Genomic DNA, 19930 nt, shown 5'->3' on the forward strand with positions numbered 1-19930 from the left:
CGGTCACGCGCGGATGCTGCTTTGTCACTTGACATCCCTGGGGCTGCGCGTGAACATGCAGAAGAGCAAACTCACGCCGAGTCAGTCTATAACATATCTGGGGGTATGTTTCGACTCAGTGGAGATGCGCGCTCGCCTCTCCCCAGAGCAGACGGAGTCCATCTCTTCAGCTATACATTTGCTCAGGCCGGGCCGGTCTGTTCCCCTGAGGGAGTTCCAGAGGCTTTTGGGTCTCACGGCGTCGGCGGTCTGCCACCTAGGTCTTCTGCACATGCGACCACTACAGTTCTGGCTGAAGGCTCGGGTTCCATAGAGAGCATGGTCCTCGGGTCGGGCGCGAGTCCCGGTTACACTCAGCTGCCTCCGCGCCCTGAGTCCGTGGGGCGACCCGAGCATGTTCAGTCGGGGAATTCCCCTGGGGCTGGTGACGAGATGCACAGTTGTTACGATGGATGCATCGTCGTCAGGATGGGGCGCGGTGTGCGAGGGCATGCCGGCATCCGGCCTTTGGTCACAGTCTCTGAGGAAATGGCACATAAATCGCCTGGAGCTAAAGGCGGTGTCTCTAGCGCTTCATACTATCCAGTCGAGGCTGGAGCAGAAACATGTTCTGATTCGCACCGACAACATGTCCGTGGTTTCGTACATAAATCGCCAGGGAGGGATCCGTTCCGGAGCTCTTTTCAAACAGGCGGTGGGTCTCCTACTGTGGGCAGATCGACATATTCTCTCCATCAGAGCAGCGCATATCCCCGGTCATCTGAACCGCGGAGCGGACATGCTTTCGAGGGAGGGTCTTCAGCACGGGGAATGGAGGCTTCATCCCGACACAGTCCTGTTAATTTGGGAACGCTTCGGGAAGGCGGAAGTGGATCTATTCGCGACAAGCGAGAACGCACACTGCCCGTTGTTTTTCGCGCAGATCCACTCCCCCATGGGGAGCGACGCGCTGACGGTGCGTTGGCCGGTCGTTCGGCTTTACGCGTTTCCTCCGGTGAAGATTTTACCCCTAGTGCTGTGCAAAATCAGAGAGGAGACAGCGTCGGTGATTCTCGTCGCTCCATTCTGGCCGAATCAACCATGGTTTCCGGACCTGAGGGAGTTGTTGACGGCACCGCCGTGGCGGATTCCCCTCAGGAGAGACCTGTTGTCCCAAGTGAACGGCACGATATGGCACCCCAGCCCAGAGTTGAGGAACTTCCATGCCTGGCCGCTTCGGGGGTTCTAACTGCACTCTCAGCGTGTACTGGATTCTATTTCGGAGTCTCGTGTGCCATCTACCAGACGTTTATACGCTCTAAAATGGGGGGTGTTTGCTAAATGGTGCAGCAGTAACAATATCGACCCGGCGTCCTGCCCCGTGTCTGATATTTTATCTTTCCTGCAGCACAGGCTGGACAACGGCGGCCTCCCGTCAACACTGAAGGTTTATGTAGCGGCTATCGCCTCGTTTCGTTCCGCGGTTGATGGGCAATCGATTGGTAGGCACATGCTGGTGGTCAGATTCCTCAGAGGAGCGAGGAGGCTTTTCCCCCCTCGAACCCCTTCGGTACCGCCTTGGGACTTAACGCTGGTGTTGAAGGCTCTCTCTTCTCCCCCTTTCGAGCCTTTGGACGCGGCTTCTGTAAGAGAGCTCACTCTAAAAAACGTTCTCCTTCTCGCCCTTGCTTCGGCTAAGCGCAGAGGGGTTTACAAGCGCTCTCAGTCGGCGCTGATTTCATTTGTTTTGGACCCGGCGACTGCAGCGTCACTCTCCGGCCAAAATCGGATTATGTGGCAAAGTCCATGTCATTTCTTTGCCCGCTTTGTCTTCCGAGTCGTCAGACTCGCAGGATGCTAACGCTCAGAGAGCGGTCTGCCCGGTAAGGGTCTTGCGGGCTTACATGGATCGCACGGCCAGGTTTCGGCAGTCTGAGCAGCTTGGTGGTGGACGCTATTACCTTGGCGTACGTAAGTCAGGGTCAGAACTGCCCCTTCGGTATCAGAGCTCATTCGACTAGGGCTATCGCCTCTTCGTGGGCCTGGTCTAGGGGCACATCTATTCAGGACATATGCTGTGCAGCTGGCTGGTCTTCTCAGAATACTTTCGCCAGGTTCTACAGATTGGATGTGTCCTCGTTGGCTTCTCAAGTCCTCTCGGTGAGTGCTGATTAAGCTTTATCTTCTACCTTGTATTTCTTATGCTACACAGTTGTTGCCGCAGTGCTGTACACTGTGCTTGGTGTACTTATGTTCGTTATTATATCGTCCGGGTTTCCGTGCTGGTTCTACTGCTGTGGTGTCTGCCCTATTCAGCGCAGCCCGCTGCGTTTGTTGGGTTTGGATATACAAATTTGCAAAGAGGCCAATCTAGCAGTTAATTGGCGTGCTCAGTGATCTAGCAGTTCATAGGCCGGTTTCAGCCGCTCAGCGGTTAACGCTTGGGGCGACCTCGCGAATGGTTGATTTGTATGCTCCACATACTGTGTGTGTTATCCCAGTTGTCGGGCTGATTTTGCTAGCTCTCACGGCGGGATTGTACTACCGTTCCATATGCGGTCTCCGCAATGTCGAAGTGACCGCTCTCGAAAGGGAACGTCTCCGGTTACTTTCGTAACCTCGGTTCCCTGAGTAGCGGGAACGAGACATTGCGTAGATCGCCGTTTTCGCCGCTTATCACCGGGCAGGCGTTCTATCGTAGATTCTGAGGAATTGTCGTCACATGCACTGTATTTATACTGTCTAGACTCGTCAGTATTTGCATACTGTACATGTCTTGCGACAATTGGCCAGTTTTACTGGCGTTATCCTATAGGACTTCAGGAAAAGTGAAAAAGAGGAGGAGTTTCATATGCGGTCTCCGCAATGTCTCGTTCCCGCTTCTCAGGGAACCGAGGTTACGAAAGTAACCGGAGACGTTTTCTTTATATGAGCTAAAAGGGCTATTTCTGGAGTTAAACAAACTTCTCCAGGGAAGGATGAAGTTTGTTATGAAATGGTAAAGCACCTTTCAGATAAATCGCTATATTGTTAAGTCTTTTTAAAAAAATATGGGAAAGGGAGATTTTACCAAATACTTGGAAACATGGGATAATTATTCAAGTCGCAAAACCAGGAAAGGATCGTTCAGCAGCGTCTAGTTATAGGCCTATTGCATTAACGTCTAATCTGTGGAGAGAATGGTTATTTTTAGAGTAAATCATGTGATGGAAAGTAAAGGATATTTGTCTCCTTTCCAGAGTGGGTTTAGAAAAGGTCGGAATACTATGGATGCGGTTTTAAGTTTAGAGTCTGACATCAGGAAAGCTCAAGATAATAAGGAAGTTTTATTAGGGTTTTTTTTATGTGGAGAAGGCCTACCATATGATATGGAGAGAGGGGCTTCTAATTAAACTGGATGAGATGGGTATTGTCAGGATCTGGGTATCCTCCTTATCTCTTCCTTTACACTCTCCCTCTCATTTACCCCTTTACACACACATTTATACAGAGTTATTCTTCATCTCTCTTTGATTCACGTTAACCCTGGTTTCACCTGTCGCTCGTCACAATCAGCGCTCGCGCTGTCTTGCGGTGACACCTGTTTCTCGTCTGGTCTTAATTTGTCTGTCTACTTCTAGTGTTTGTTCCTTCTGTTTCTTGTCGGATTATTTTGTGAGTAAGATCGTGTCTGCTGGCATTATATTTACCCTGTCTTGTTTTTTAGAGCTGTCTTGCCTTGCCTTGTGTACCCTGTCTCCATTGACCTGTTGAGATCGGTCAGTTCACTGGACCCTGTTCATATCTCCTCCTCAGAGGTTCCTACATCTACGGGGAATTGTTCCCTGAGTCATACGGATTATTTTTGTGTTGCATTTTTCCTGTTTTGTTCCTGACCTCCTCGGGAGAGTATTTCTGTTCTGTTTTTGCACAGCTATTGAGTCTGGCATTTCTGTTGTACATTAAAGCCTCTGGATTGTACCTACCTCGCTCTTGGGTCTTCTGTTTCGTACCACATAACAGGTATTGGAGGAAGAATGTTTAATTGATTTCATAGTTTCCTTTTTTTATATTTTTTATTGAGGTTTTCAAACATCAAAAATAAAAATAACAGACAAAAAGACCCTTCAAAAAAAAGAAAAAAAGAAAATCTGTGCAATGTGTAAAATGAATCAAAAGTACTATAAAAAGGAAGACGTACATAAAGCCAACCGCTATTACAGAGTATAATCACAATAATTACTGAAAGTGATTATTACAGATCAGGAAAACATAAATAAGTAATTTAATCCTTCTGGTTTGACAAAAAAGTAAAAACTGGTTCCCACATCTTATCAAATTTAGCAGGATTACCGGATAAAGAGTATCTAATTCTTTCAAGATGTAATGTAGAAGTGAGTCCAGTTAGCCAGTCAGAAAAAAGGGGTCTGGTATTTTTCATTTACAAAAGCAAGATAACTTTCTTAGCTACAATCACACCATATTGAACGGGTAACCGTACCTTTGGCCTAAGAGCCTGCAATGAGTCTGACCAACCAAGAATTGCTATGAATGGGTCAGGAAGTAAAGCAAAATTGTAGACTTTGGCAAAAAAATGAACAACAGGGGTGAATAACAGGGGTGAAAGTGGACACCCCTGTCGAGTACCCCTATGCAACTCAAATTCCGGTTATCTATCGAGATTAGTTAATACTGATGCGCAGGGATGATGATACAACATGCTGACCCAGGAAGAGAACCTATCGCCTAAATTAAATCCTTTAATAGTGGTTAAGATGTAATTCCATTCAACTTGGTCAAAAGCTTTTTCTGCATCCAATGCGATAATTGCCAATTTAGAGTGGGAATTTAGCTTAGAATAGATTATATTTAGGAGACGTCTAACATTTATCCCAAAAAAGGAAAATCTTTTTGGGATAAAGCCAACTTGGTCAGGATGAATAATAGTTGAAATACTTTTGTTTAATCTTGTTGCCAAAATTTTTGTGAACACTTTTAAATCCGAATTGAGAAGAGATATTGGACGAAAAGAAGACACATCAGTCTCATCTTTGCCTTTCTTAAGAAGTAAAGAAATATTGGCGGAGTATAGAGAAGAGGGAAATTCCTGCTTAATGAAAGAGTGATTGAACATCCGTAACATAAGGGGTACAATTTTATCTGAATATTTCTTATAAAATTCGAAACTGAAGCCATCAGAGCCAGGAGCCTTCCCATTAGGAAAGGCATTAATTGCGTCCATTAACTCTTGAATTGTAATATCAGCATTCAAGATTTCCTGGTCTGCTTCACTTAATTTTGGGAGGGAAAGTGAACGAAGAAAGTCAGAAATAACCTCAGATGATACAGACGTCTTAGATTCGTACAAGTCTGCAAAAAAATCCATAAAGCGTTTATTGATATCCTTTGGATTAGTCAATATTTTACCATCCTTGTCAGCTATACTATGAATTGATCTACTGGCAGAGAGAACCCCACAGCTGACGCGCTAATAATTTATCTGGTTTATCCCCAATCTCAAAATGTTTTTGCTTAATTTTTAATAACATCTTATTCACCTGGTCTGACATGATCTTATTATATTCATATTTAAGTGACCTAATGCTATTTAGAACACAAGAGTCAGAGGTATCCCTATATACCTTTTCCAACTGGGCAAGACGAGCATCTATCTCTACCAAGCGTTTCTGCCTGTGTTTCTTTACTGCTGACTCATAAGAAATAATGTGTCCCCTCATCACGACTTTAAAAGTTTCCCATTACACCGAATCAGAAACATCTCCTTTATCGTTGATCTCTATAAACTCTGTCAAAGAATCCAAAATATGCTGACAAAATTTTTCATCAGCAAGGAGGCAAGTATTAAATCTCCAATTATAACTTGGCTTTGCCCAGCCGAAATCTAAAGATACCGTAACAGCGGAATGATCAGAGATCAGTATATTATGGTACTTGGATGAAGAGACGTTCGATAATACTTTAGAGTCTATTAAAAAAAAATCTATTCTTGAATACGACTTGTGAACATGGGAAAAGAATGAGTACTCCTTATCGGCCGGATGTTGAAGCCTCCAGATATCAACAATATCCAGAGATTCGGAAAGATGTTTAATAACTGAGGTAGAATTGAGAGAGGGATCTGAACGGACAGGAAATTTGTCCAGAACAGGGTCCAATATACAGTTAAAATCGCCACCAACTATAAAGTGAGTATCAGTTTGAGAGGGTAGAAGATTAAATACTTTACGAAAGAAAGCCGGATCGTCATAATTAGGGGCATAGAGATTTAAAAAAGTAAAATGTTGAGAAGCAATTATGCCAGTGACAAGAACATAGCGGCCGTTAGGGTCTGTTAACGTAGATTTGTGTTTAAACGAAACTGAGTTACGAAAGAATATTGAAACCTCTCTGGCTCTGCACGAAAAAGTGGATTGAAATACCTGGGAAATCCAGTTACACTTCAAGCGATTCTGTTCACCATTTTTAATGTGTGTCTCTTGTAAAAAAATTATGTCAGCCGAAATGGAACGTAAATATGAAAACACTTTAGCTCGCTTCACCTGACTGTTCAAGCCGCGCACATTCCAGCTGGCTAAAGTAATGACACTTCCCTGTGATGAAATCATACTAGATGCCATTTTACAACAAACAATATTAATTCAACTGAAAAAATTGAATAGCACAGGTAAAATGAAGGGTGAACATAGACAAACAACCGTAAACAAAGAGTACAAACCCCCACCCCATCCCAGCTGCTTCCCCAAACCAAGCAGTTTAGCAAACCCATATTTACTGTAGAGCCGAAAGGCAACACAAAGAGTAGCACCGTTGCAAAAAAGAAAAAGAGTGGCTAGTAACTGAGGTAAAACTACGCCTCAAATCCTATTAAACATTACAACAATAACAGAAAAAAAGTCACACTTTGTGCTCTACCTGAATAAAGAAGAAATTTAAAAAAAAATAATAAAAATTAACAAGCAGTACAAGACCGCGAGCCTTGCCAGTCTACTGACTAGTTATATAACATGGTTATGAAGACTGCACCGGCGCCCTGACCTCACCAGTGATAGAGTCAGCAAAGGCTTGAGCCTTTTCAGCGGAGTCAAACACATGTTTGGATGAGTTGGGAGTCACGATAAGTCGGGCAGGGAATAGCAACCCATGTCGAACATTCGTCTCCTTGAGACTTTTCTTCACGGCATTGAAAGCCTGACGCTGCTTCAGAACCTCGGAGGTGAAGTCCGGGAAGATGAGTATGCGCGCTCCGTTGTACATCAGAGGCGACGATAACCTTGCAAGACGCAGAATCTTCTCCTTATCCGGATAGTGATGCAATCTGGCCACCATGGTCCGAGGACGGGAATGTGCATTACCAATCGGGCCCGTGCGATGGGCACGGTCAATCTTCAGAGATTTTGGAAAATGACTGGAGCCAAAGATTTTCACAAGAAAGTCGGCTACGAACTGAGTTGGGCAGTAGACCAATGATCTTAATATTTTGCCGCCGCGAACGCCCTTCAAGGTCATCTAATTTGGATGACAGAGATTTACATGTTAGAACCAGTCGTGGCAGTCAGCCTCTAGTTCAGAGATTCGGCCCTCGTAATCCGCACTGGCCTTTTCGAGATCCGTTACTCGTGAAGTAACTTCTGATAGCGAGACCAACGTCTGAGACAGCGTAGATTCCAGAGAATCAAATTTTTCATTCATGGAGCCGTTCATCGATTTGATAGCCTCCATAATGTCAGCGAAAAAAATATTGGTGAAATTAAAGAATAATAAGGGATTTGAAGCGTGCAAAAATAACACGACTACTCCATGTGGTGCTCGCTAGCGCCCCCCTTTTTAATAGATCTATTCAAGTCAGGGTAGGATCAACATACTCCAAAACATATTATATCAAAAATGGTACTCCTCAAGGAAGTGTGTGTAGTCCTACCTTATTTAATGTAATGATTAATGACATATTTTCCCAGTTTAGTGCAGGAGTTGAAAAGTCTCTGTTTGCTGATGATGGAGCACTGTGGAAGAGAGGAAGGAATGTTATGCATGTGGTTAAAAGTCAGATAAATGGGGAATTCGTTTGTCAGTGCTGAAAACACAGGTTATTTGTTTTTCAAAAAAGAGAGAATGTCCGAGTATAAGATTACAATTATACGGCAAATAATTAGAACAAGTGAATGTGATAAGATATCTGGGGTATGGATAGACACAAAACTGACTTTTGCAATTCATATTCAAAAAATTGTTGATAAAACCAAAAAAGGTTTAAATATCTTAAGATGTTTAGTTGGGGTGGATTTGGGTGCCAGACGTCACTCTTTGAAAATAATATATTGTGCGTTAATTAGGTCAACTATAGATTATGGATGTATAGCATATGGGTCTGCGTCCAAAACTTTGCTGAACAAAGTAGAAATGATACAGTCACAGGCATAACGTATATGTTGTGCTCTCAGATCTTCTCCTATTCCTGCCTTACAGGAAGAAATGAATGACATGCCTCTAGGAGGTTGAATTACTGGATTTCGGTAAACGGACATTATGAAAATCATCCAATTAAAAAGGTATTGGAAAATTGTGGGGAATATGAGTCATACCAAGTTAGGTAGTTTTGGATGGATTGCAGAAGAAGTAGCCAAATCATGTGGAATAATAAATATAAAATTGAGTCCTGCAGTAGTAGTGTCACCCATTTCCCCTTGGCTATTCCCTTTGCCATTGGTCGATTTTAATTAGCAAGAAAAGATTAATGATGGAAATCGAGTAATGGCAAATGATGTAATGGTTAAGCAGTATATTGAGCAGAATTACAACTCAAAAATCAAAGATTTTACTGATGGTTCCAAAGATCCTGAAAAGGTCGAGCTTCAGCAGCTATTTATGTCACACATGTTCAAGTTAAAATTGGCAAAAAGAGTATCAGACCATGTAGGAGTATATTCAACAGAGATGGTAGCAATACTATTAGCTATCAGGTGGATGGAGGATACTCGGCCGATAAATGCGGTGATATGTTCAGATTCTTTCTCTTCATTAACAAGCCTTATTAGTGGAAGATCCTCACAAGATATTTTATATGAAATTATTTTAAGTATGTATAGAGTGAATAAATTGGGAATTAAGATGTGTTTCCTGTGGGTTCCAGCACACGTGGGAGTGGATGGAAATGAAGAAGTTGATCATGTAGCAAAACGGGCTTTGAAATGTGCACATATAGAAATCAAGATACCACTAAGTAAAGATTAGGTTAAGGCTAAAATTAGAACAGAAATAAAAGGAAAATGGCAAGAACTTTGGAATGAGGAGGGAAGAGGAAGACATCTTTATCATATCCAAAATCAAGTAGGGGTGAAAGAGCTATTTTTGGCAGTAGAAGAGAAGATACATTTATTACCAGACTTCGCCTTGGACAAACGGCTCTAAATTATGCTCTCTATATAATGAGTAAACATGAGTCTGGGAATTGTAGTTTATGTGGATCAGCAGAAACAGTAGAACATGTATAGCTTTCCTGTAGCTCAGTGGTAAGAGCATTGCGTTAACAATGCAAGGTTGTGGGTTGGATCCCAGGGGATTGCAGATACATATGTATAAATGTATAGGATAATGCAATGCAAGTCGCTTTGGATAAAAGAGTCTGCCAAATGCTTAAATGTAAATGCATGTTCTATTATTGTAAGTCTACTGTCTCCTTGGAGTAGGGGCATTCCTCCTGTCTTGTAGGCTGGGAGACGGGAAAAGGAAAATAAATGTAATCAACCTCTAAGAAGCTACCGTGTATATTTTGAGTATTGGATCCTTCTCCTCACCAGTCGTCACTAAAAGAAAAAACATAAACAATCAAGACAGAGAAAAACATACTTCGACAAAAGTATAGGGATTCATTTTACTGGGGTGGGGACCTAGATTCGGTTGATTTCCTAGTCGTCCAAGGCAGAGCAAGAGAAAACACTTAACCCTATATTGTAGTGAACAATATGGAATATCCAACTGGTCCAAAATGCGGCAGCTCGAGTTCTTAGCCCGGTTCTGTCAACCTTGCACTGGTTACCTATAAAGCATCGTATTAACTTAAAAAGTCCTTTGAATCCTCAGTATGCATCACTTCCGCTATATCTAGCCTCACGGTGTGTTTACGGTCTGTATTTGGGCAGATTTTCAATAAGGTTTAACCTTATAATGTATAATGAACTTGTTATTGATAAACAATTGAAGAGTTCAGATGTAAAACCCTCTAAATGCTAAATCAATAAGTCTCGAGGCCTAATTATAGGTTCCCTTTGAAGTTAAGGAATGCAGCAAGTGCAACATTTTATTATTATTGTTGGCAATGGGTTGTCCTGCAAGGTTTGTATGACAGCATATAGAGGATCCAGACAGCTGTTTTACGTGCAAGTAATTGTGTGTGTGTGCAAGCGAAAACAAGAATACACACAAGAAAATGTAATGTATGTAGTATATCGTTGTTGTTTTTTATGTTGGTGACATATGCATATGTTGTAGTATATTTTAAGATAGCATTGTGTATGTAAATAAGTAGTTTATTTTTTGTCTGTGAACAATATACATGAATTTACAATAATTAATAATTTGTTGTTATTGGAATAAGGTTAAACAATTTAAATTTTTTGTTAGAAAGGTTTTTTCTTCACTTAGAAAGAAAAATTTACACATTTATATGAAACGGTAATCAGTTTCACTTAGACTTTTGTCATTTATCATTTTTCTTTATATTTCTCTAAAATGCTCTCTTGATACCTTCTGGTTCTAAAAATCCCCGGATTACACAACAGTAATAAAAGAAGTAGGCTAATAAATGATACATTAATTTGAATAATGAATAATAATACAATTATTAAAAAAATATGTTGCTAAATGAACAATGAGAAACAAACTGTAAACAAAGACTTTTTAAAACACCACAATATAATTTGAAGGAGAACCACAAACTGCTACGGTAATCATATTCTAACCATACTATATGAAGTAAAAGCATCATTATAAACTAAACTTATAATGTATGTCGTTTTCGCAAAGGAGAAGTTAAAAGTGAATCAAAATCAACCTACAAGTAGTAGAAAGACAAACGTACATTTGAATGAACCATTTCCCCTAAGGTAACTTTCATTGCATTAAGAGTTGTATCATACTATTTTATAAAAAAACAGAGTTTATATTACAATCGGTCTGAACGGCACCGAAATAAGTCGCAAAACAATGTTTTTAACCTCAGTTCCTGGTTTCTACGTCATTTCCTTGTAACCAATGGGAAGAGTTATGGGCAGAGCGACACATGAAGGCCGCACTAAAAATAACCCCGCCTGCTAACCAATGAGACGCGTAGGGAGCGGAGCTCAACATTTAGCCCCTCCCCCATATGTAGCACCGCCCTGTACTGCAGCCACTTGATTTTACTTTTTTTTTACAGAAACGAGAGTGAAAGAGGCGTCCATAAAAGTTAAACAGATAAATTAACTAGAAACAGTATACATACTGTACACGTAAGCTACACACAATATCATTCATTTGAATCTTAATTTAGATGTGTTTATGAAATTTTGACGTATTTTGAACATTTTTATTTGTTTATTTGAACAAAATCGAAAGCGAAAGAGTGAGCGCAGTACATCACGTGACTCTCTCCCGGCGTCCATTTTATACACACCTGTTCAAAACAGGTAAAGTTATCTTGAGTATTAAAGTGTTTTATTATAACGTGTAAAGTCGCTTTTAACTCTGATGGGATCTTTTGAGGATCTAATAACAGTTTAATCGAGGTAAGTGTCGAGTTCATGATGTTTTATTGGCTTGAAAACTGTTATTGAGGCGTTTATCTTTGCAAGGCCACAGAGTTCAGCTAGCGTTAGCTCAAGACGCAGACTAGGACTAAAACATTGTATTATAGTTTGGGATTTACTGTTAGTCAGTTATGTGTCCAGTTTAAGGCTTTATTGTTGTTTTTAGGGTGAGCGGGACTCATAGTTTCGTGTGGCGTCACTACTGTGGTGTCGCAGCGCCTCTGGCGGAACATCAGTGGGATGGTCAACGGAATCTCACGTTGTTGTCTTTAAGTTTAAAAGTTGGTGATTTGTGTCGTTTATCTTAAATAACAAATAGTTGTTGTGCAATAAAATGCAGCAACCGTTGAGGAGACCTGCCTGAGCTATGCTTGTGCAGAATTCTGTCCGAGAAAGAAAACACAGAAAGAAGGAATGTTGTGCCATAAACGTCCCGATGGATTCTCCACAGAATATATGTTCACATCAGTGGAGCTCTGACAGGAATCTGTCATTAAAACACATCGGCGGTTAATGCTTGCTGTATATATGAATCTCATAACGTTATGCAGTTTGTGTTCATATCTTAGTTTTTCTTCTGTTGTGAGGTGATTTAAATATTCGTGTGTTGAAACTGAAGGAAAATGAAGAGCTCAATGTAAACAGCCGCTTTCTTGCCCACCAGCCCAGGGGTCACATGACTGAAAACTATAGATAGCCCCTCAATGCAGAAGTTATTTCTTCATTAGTTCTTGATTAATACATGTCTTAACTCATCATTAGTTCATAGTCAAGTAATTATTAATTCGGGAATTAGTACATGATAATTCACGCTCTGTTATTGTAAAGTGTTACCGATAAAGGATTGCAAAAATTAAGTAAATGAATTTCCCTCACAGAATTTATTTGTTTTTATTCATTCTTATTTTATAACCTTCATATTAATATAATCTTTTGTGCTGATTTACTGGCAATTTCACAAAAAAACATAATCATAATAATAATACTGTTGTATTAAAATGTGATTTATCAGATCCATTCAGAGTCAGTGGAGGTGATCAGATTCATTCATGAAGATCAGACCGATGTGACCGAATGATTCATGGATGATTCACAACCGCTCAGAGATGGAGATTATTCTCCAGGATTCAGGTATTCTTATTAAAGTTATAAATATTTAGTTTAAATTTACATTACATATGATTATGCCAAACTATATCAAAAGCACAATTTAATCTTAATATTAATACTAGATGAGGAAAAGTTTGTGAACAAACTTTATGTTGGCTTGAGAAAGTCTGGTGAAATAGTTTGAATTGTGAGATAGAAAGGAAAAAGAGTTTAATGTTATAGATAAAAAGATAATTAGAAAAAATGATAAGTAGGTAAGTAGACAGACAGACAGAAAGACAGACAGATTTGCATTTAGTCATTCAGCAGACACGTTTATCCAAAGCGACTTTTTTTTCAAAGAGACAAAATTATTATTATATTTTTACAGAAAAGAGCTAGAGAGGAAAAGAGGTTAATAAAAAGATAAAGAGATAAAAAGAAAGATAAAAAGATAAACAGATAAAAAAAGAAAGAGATAAATAGTAGTAAGATAGGTAGGTAGAGATTTATAGAGAGTGAGTGTATGTTCATGTTTAAAAGATAAGAATTGTAAAGAAAGAAAGAATAAATGTAAAGAAAGAAAGAAAGATGGAGGGATGGATAAATAGATAGAGATTAGTGCACTCAGCAGACACGTTTATCCAAAGCGACAAAATTATTATTATATTTTTAAAGAAAAGAGCTAGAGAGGAAAAGAGGTTAATAAAAAGAAAGATAAAAAGAAAGATAAAGAGCTAAAGAGATAAAAAGAAAGATAAAAAGAAAGATAGTAGTAAGATAGGTAGGTAGAGATGAATGCAGAGATTTATTAAGAGTGAGTGTATGTTCATGTTTAAAAGATAAGAATTGTAAAGAAAGAAAGAAAGATGGAGGGATGGATAAATAGATAGAGATTAGTGCTTTCAGCAGACACGTTTATCCAAAGCGACAAAATTATTATTATATTTTTTAAGAAAAGAGCTAGAGAGGAAAAGAGGTTAATAAAAAGAAAGAGAAAAAGAAAGATAAAGAGCTAGAGATAAAAAGAAAGATAAAGAGCTAAAGAGATAAAAAGAAAGATAAAAAGAAAGATAGTAGTAAGATAGGTAGGTAGAGAATAATGCAGAGATTTATAGAGAGTGAGTGTATGTTCATGTTTAAAAGATAAGAATTGTAAAGAAAGAAAGAATAAATGTAAAGAAAGAAAGAAAGATGGAGGGATGGATAAATAGATAGAGATTAGTGCATTCAGCAGACACGTTTATCCAAAGCGACAAAATTATTATTATATTTTTAAAGAAAAGAGCTAGAGAGGAAAAGAGGTTTATAAAAAGAAAGATAAAAAGAAAGATAAAGAGCTAAAGAGATAAAATGAAAGATAAAAAGAAAGATAGTAGTAAGATAGGTAGGTAGAGAATAATGCAGAGATTTATAGAGAGTGAGTTTATGTTCATGTTTAAAAGATAAGAATTGTAAAGAAAGAAAGAATAAATGTAAAGAAAGAAAGATGGAGGGATGGATAAATAGATAGAGATTAGTGCATTCAGCAGACACGTTTATCCAAAGCAACAAAATTATTATTATATTTTTAAAGAAAAGAGCTAGAGAGGAAAAGAGGTTAATAAAAAGAAAGATAAAGAGCTAAAGAGATAAAAAGAAAGATAAACAGATAAACAGATAAAAAAAGAAAGAGATAAAAAGAAAGATAAAAGATAAATAGTAGTAAGATAGGTAGGTAGAGATGAATGCAGAGATTTATAGAGAGTGAGTGTATGTTCATGTTTAAAAGATAAGAATTGTAAAGAAAGAAAGAATAAATGTAAAGAAAGAAAGATGGAGGGATGGATAAATAGATAGAGATTAGTGCATTCAGCAGACACGTTTATCCAAAGCGACAAAATTATTATTATATTTTTAAAGAAAAGAGCTAGAGAGGAAAAGAGGTTAATAAAAAGAAAGATAAAAAGAAAGATAAAGAGCTAAAGAGATAAAAAGAAAGATAAAAAGATAGATAAAAAGAAAGATAAAAGAAAGATAAAAAGAAAGATAAAAAGATAAATAGTAGTAAGATATGTAGGTAGAGATGAATGCAGAGATTTATAGAGAGTGAGTGTGTGTGTGTGTGTGTGTGTGTGTGTGTGAGTGTGAGTGTGTGTGTGTGTGTGTGTGTGTGTGAGTGTGTGTGTGTGTATGTTTGAAAGTTGGCAGTTGACATTTGGAACATAAACATCTCCCCTGAACATTCCGTCAATGTAAGTCAATGGGACTTTTTGGAGAGTTTGATCGGCATTTTTAGGAAAACCGTAAGTCCAATCCCTTAGAAAAGATATAGCAACTCGAGTGAGACCAGACTGAAGATGCGTGGGAAGTTTAGTGGCTGTAGCTTAAAAGCTCTAGGAGGAGTAGCAGTCAGAAAATTTGGGGCGGAAGAATAATAATAACTAGATGAGGAAAAGTTTGTGAACAAACTTTATGTTGGCTTGAGAAAGTCTGGTGAAATAGTTTGAATTGTGAGATAGAAAGGAAAAAGAGTTTAGTGTTATAGACAAAAAGATAATTAGAAAAAAAGATAAGTAGGTAAGTAGACAGACAGACAGACAGACAGACATATTTGCATTTAGTCATTCAGCAGACACGTTTATCCAAAGCGACTTTTTTTCAAAGAGACAAAATTATTATTATATTTTTACAGAAAAGAGCTAGAGAGGAAAAGAGGTTAATAAAAAGATAAAGAGATAAAAAGAAAGATAAAAAGATAAACAGATAAAAAAAGAAAGAGATAAATAGTAGTAAGATAGGTAGGTAGAGATTTATAGAGAGTGAGTGTATGTTCATGTTTAAAAGATAAGAATTGTAAAGAAAGAAAGAAAGATGGAGGGATGGATAAATAGATAGAGATTAGTGCATTCAGCAGACACGTTTATCCAAAGCGACAAAATTATTATTATATTTTTAAAGAAAAGAGCTAGAGAGGAAAAGAGGTTAATAAAAAGAAAGATAAAAAGAAAGATAAAAAGAAAGATAAAGAGCTAAAGAGATAAAAAGAAAGATAAAAAGATAAATAGTAGTAAGATAGGTAGGTAGAGATGAATGCAGAGATTTATAGAGAGTGAGTGTATGTTCATGTTTAAAAGATAAGAATTGTAAAGAAAGAAAGAAAGATGGAGGGATGGATAAATAGATAGAGATTAGTGCATTCAGCAGACACGTTTATCCAAAGCGACAAAATTATTATTATATTTTTAAAGAAAAGAGCTAGAGAGGAAAAGAGGTTAATAAAAAGAAAGATAAAAAGAAAGATAAAAAGAAAGATAAAGAGCTAAAGAGATAAAAAGAAAGATAAAAAGATAAATAGTAGTAAGATAGGTAGGTAGAGATGAATGCAGAGATTTATAGAGAGTGAGTATATGTTCATGTTTAAAAGATAAGAATTGTAAAGAAAGAAAGAATAAATGAAAAGAAAGAAAGATGGATGGATGGATGGATGAATATATAGAGATTAGTGCATTCAGCAGACACGTTTATCCAATGCGACAAAATTATTATTATATTTTTAAAGAAAAGAGCTAGAGAGGAAAAGAGGTTAATAAAAAGAAAGATAAAAAGAAAGATAAAGAGCTAAAGAGATAAAAAGAAAGATAAAAAGAAAGATAAAAAGAAAGATAAAAAGATAAATAGTAGTAAGATAGGTAGGTAGAGATGAATGCAGAGATTTATAGTGCGTGCGTGCGTGCGTGAGCGTGAGTGTGTGTGTGAGTGTGTGTGTGTATGTTTGAAAGTTGGCAGTTGACATTTGGAACATAAACATCTCCCCTGAACATTCCGTCAATGTAAGTCAATGGGACTTTTTTGAGAGTTTGATGGGCATTTTTAGGAAAACCGTAAGTCCAATCCCTTAGAAAAGATATAGCAACTCGAGTGAGACCAGACTGAAGATGCGTGGGAAGTTTAGTGGCTGTAGCTTAAAAGCTCTAGGAGGAGTAGCAGGCAGAAAATTTGGGGCGGAAGAATAATAATAATAACTAGATGAGGAAAAGTTTGTGAACAAACTTTATGTTGGCTTGAGAAAGTCTGGTGAAATAGTTTGAATTGTGAGATAGAAAGGAAAAAGAGGTTAGTGATATAGATAAAAAGATAATTAGATAAAAAGATAAGTAGATAGGTAGGTCTCATTTTAAAGAAAGAAATATTTTAAGAAAAGAGCTAGAAAAGAAAAGAGGTTAATAAAAAGATAAAGAGATAAAAAAAGAGATAAAAACAAAGATAAATAGATAAAGAGTTAAAAAAAGAGATAAAAAGAAAGATAAAAAGAAAGATAATAAGATAAATAGTAGTAAGATAGGTAGGTAGAGATGAATGCAGAGATTTATAGAGAGTGAGTGTATGTTCATGTTTAAAAGATAAGAATTGTAAAGAAAGAAAGAATAAGTGTAAAGAAAGAAAGATGGAGGGATGGATAAATAGATAGAAATTAGTGCATTCAGCAGACACGTTTATCCAAAGCGACAATTCATTTTTTTTTCAAAGAGACAAAATTATTATTATATTTTTAAAGAAAAGAGCTAGAAAAGAAAAGAGGTTAATAAAAAGATAAAGAGATAAAAAGAAAGATAAACAGATAAAAAAAGAAAGAGATAAATAGTAGTAAAATATGTAGGTAGAGATGAATGCAGAGATTTATAGAGAGTGAGTGTATGTTCATGTTTAAAAGATAAGAATTGTAAAGAAAGAAAGAATAAGTGTAAAGAAAGAAAGATGGAGGGATGGATGGATAAATAGATAGAGATTAGTGCATTCAGCAGACACATTTATCCAAAGCGACAAAATTATTATTATATTTTTAAAGAAAAGAGCTAGAGAGGAAAAGAGGTTAATAAAAAGAAAGATAAAAAGAAAGATAAAGAGCCAAAGAGATAAAAAGAAAGATAAAAAGAAAGATAAAAAGAAAGATAAATAGTAGTAAGATAGGTAGGATGAGATGAATGCAGAGATTTATAGAGAGTGAGTGTATGTTCATGTTTAAAAGATAAGAATTGTAAAGAAAGAAAGAATAAATGTAAAGAAAGAAAGATGGAGGGATGGATAAATAGATAGAGATTAGTGCATTCAGCAGAGACGTTTATCCAAAGCGACAAAATTATTATTTTATTTTTAAAGAAAAGAGCTAGAGAGGAAAAGAGGTTAATAAAAAGAAAGATAAAAAGAAAGATAAAGAGATAAAGAGATAAAAAGAAAGATAGTAGTAAGATAGGTAGGTAGAGATGAATGCAGAGATTTATAGAGAGTGAGTGTATGTTCATGTTTAAAAGATAAGAATTGTAAAGAAAGAAAGAATAAATGAAAAGAAAGAAAGATGGAGGGATGGATAAATAGATAGAGATTAGTGCATTCAGCAGACACGTTTATCCAAAGCGACAAAATTATTATTATATTTTTAAAGAAAAGAGCTTGAAAAAAAAGAGGTTAATAAAAAGATAAAGAGACAAAAAGAAAGAAAAAGAGCTAAAGAGATAAAAAGAAAGATAAAAAGAAAGATAAAAAGAAAGATAAATAGTAGTAAGATAGGTAGGTAGAGATGAATGCAGAGATTTATAGAGAGTGAGTGTATGTTCATGTTTAAAAGATAAGAATTGTAAAGAAAGAAAGATAAAGAGATAAAAAGAAAGATAAAAAGAAAGATAAAGAGCTAAAGAGATAAAAAGAAAGATAAAAAGATAAACAGATAAAAAAAGAAAGAGATAAATAGTAGTAAGATTTGTAGGATGAGATGAATGCAGAGATTGATAGAGTGTGTGTGTGTGTGTGTGTGTGTGTGTGTGTGTGTGTGTGTGTGTGTGTGTGTGTGTGTGTATGTTTGAAAGTTGGCAGTTGACATTTGGAACATAAACATCTCCCCTGAACATTCCGTCAATGTAAGTCAATGGGACTTTTTTGAGAGTTTGATCGGCATTTTTAGGAAAAGCGTAAGTCCAATCCCTTAGAAAAGATATAGCAACTCGAGTGAGACCAGACTGAAGATGCGTGGGAAGTTTAGTGGCTGTAGCTTAAAAGCTCTAGGAGGAGTAGCAGTCAGAAAATTTTTGTCGGAAGAATAATAATAATAATAAGTTTATTTAGCATAACAGTATGTTGGCTCTCTCAAGCCAACATAACTAGATGAGGAAAAGTTTGTGAACAAACTTTATGTTGGCTTGAGAAAGTCTGGTGAAATAGTTTGAATTGTGAGATAGAAAGGAAAAAGAGGTTAGTGATATAGATAAAAAGATAATTAGATAAAAAGATAAGTAGATAGGTAGGTCTCATTTTAAAGAAAGAAATATTTTAAGAAAAGAGCTAGAAAAGAAAAGAGGTTAATAAAAAGATAAAGAGATAAAAAAAGAGATAAAAACAAAGATAAATAGATAAAGAGTTAAAAAAAGAGATAAAAAGAAAGATAAAAAGAAAGATAGTAAGATAAATAGTAGTAAGATAGGTAGGTAGAGATGAATGCAGAGATTTATAGAGAGTGAGTGTATGTTCATGTTTAAAAGATAAGAATTGTAAAGAAAGAAAGAATAAGTGTAAAGAAAGAAAGATGGAGGGATGGATAAATAGATAGAAATTAGTGCATTCAGCAGACACGTTTATCCAAAGCGACAATTCATTTTTTTTTCAAAGAGACAAAATTATTATTATATTTTTAAAGAAAAGAGCTAGAAAAGAAAAGAGGTTAATAAAAAGATAAAGAGATAAAAAGAAAGATAAACAGATAAAAAAAGAAAGAGATAAATAGTAGTAAAATATGTAGGTAGAGATGAATGCAGAGATTTATAGAGAGTGAGTGTATGTTCATGTTTAAAAGATAAGAATTGTAAAGAAAGAAAGAATAAGTGTAAAGAAAGAAAGATGGAGGGATGGATGGATAAATAGATAGAGATTAGTGCATTCAGCAGACACATTTATCCAAAGCGACAAAATTATTATTATATTTTTAAAGAAAAGAGCTAGAGAGGAAAAGAGGTTAATAAAAAGAAAGATAAAAAGAAAGATAAAGAGCCAAAGAGATAAAAAGAAAGATAAAAAGAAAGATAAAAAGAAAGATAAATAGTAGTAAGATAGGT

The 19930-nt window shown here is 36.9% G+C and overlaps 1 protein-coding gene and 1 long non-coding RNA gene across 3 annotated transcripts in view; one reads left to right on the forward strand and one right to left on the reverse strand.

Annotated features, from left to right (window-relative positions):
• The window catches only part of LOC306908488 (NACHT, LRR and PYD domains-containing protein 3-like), a 316456-nt gene that overhangs the window by 169826 nt on the left and 126700 nt on the right, over positions 1–19930 (reverse strand). The window lies entirely within an intron of this gene.
• The window catches only part of LOC306908505, a 15812-nt gene continuing 8654 nt past the window's right edge, over positions 12773–19930 (forward strand). For both annotated transcript variants that reach the window (XR_013788015.1, XR_013788016.1), the window contains exon 1: positions 12773–12890. This is a non-coding gene — a long non-coding RNA (uncharacterized lncRNA). The remainder of the gene's footprint in view (positions 12891–19930) is intronic.

The sequence above is a fragment of the Barbatula barbatula genome (assembly GCF_947034865.1).
Source record: "Barbatula barbatula genome assembly, chromosome: 19".
NCBI classification, from domain to species: Eukaryota; Metazoa; Chordata; class Actinopteri; order Cypriniformes; family Nemacheilidae; genus Barbatula; species Barbatula barbatula.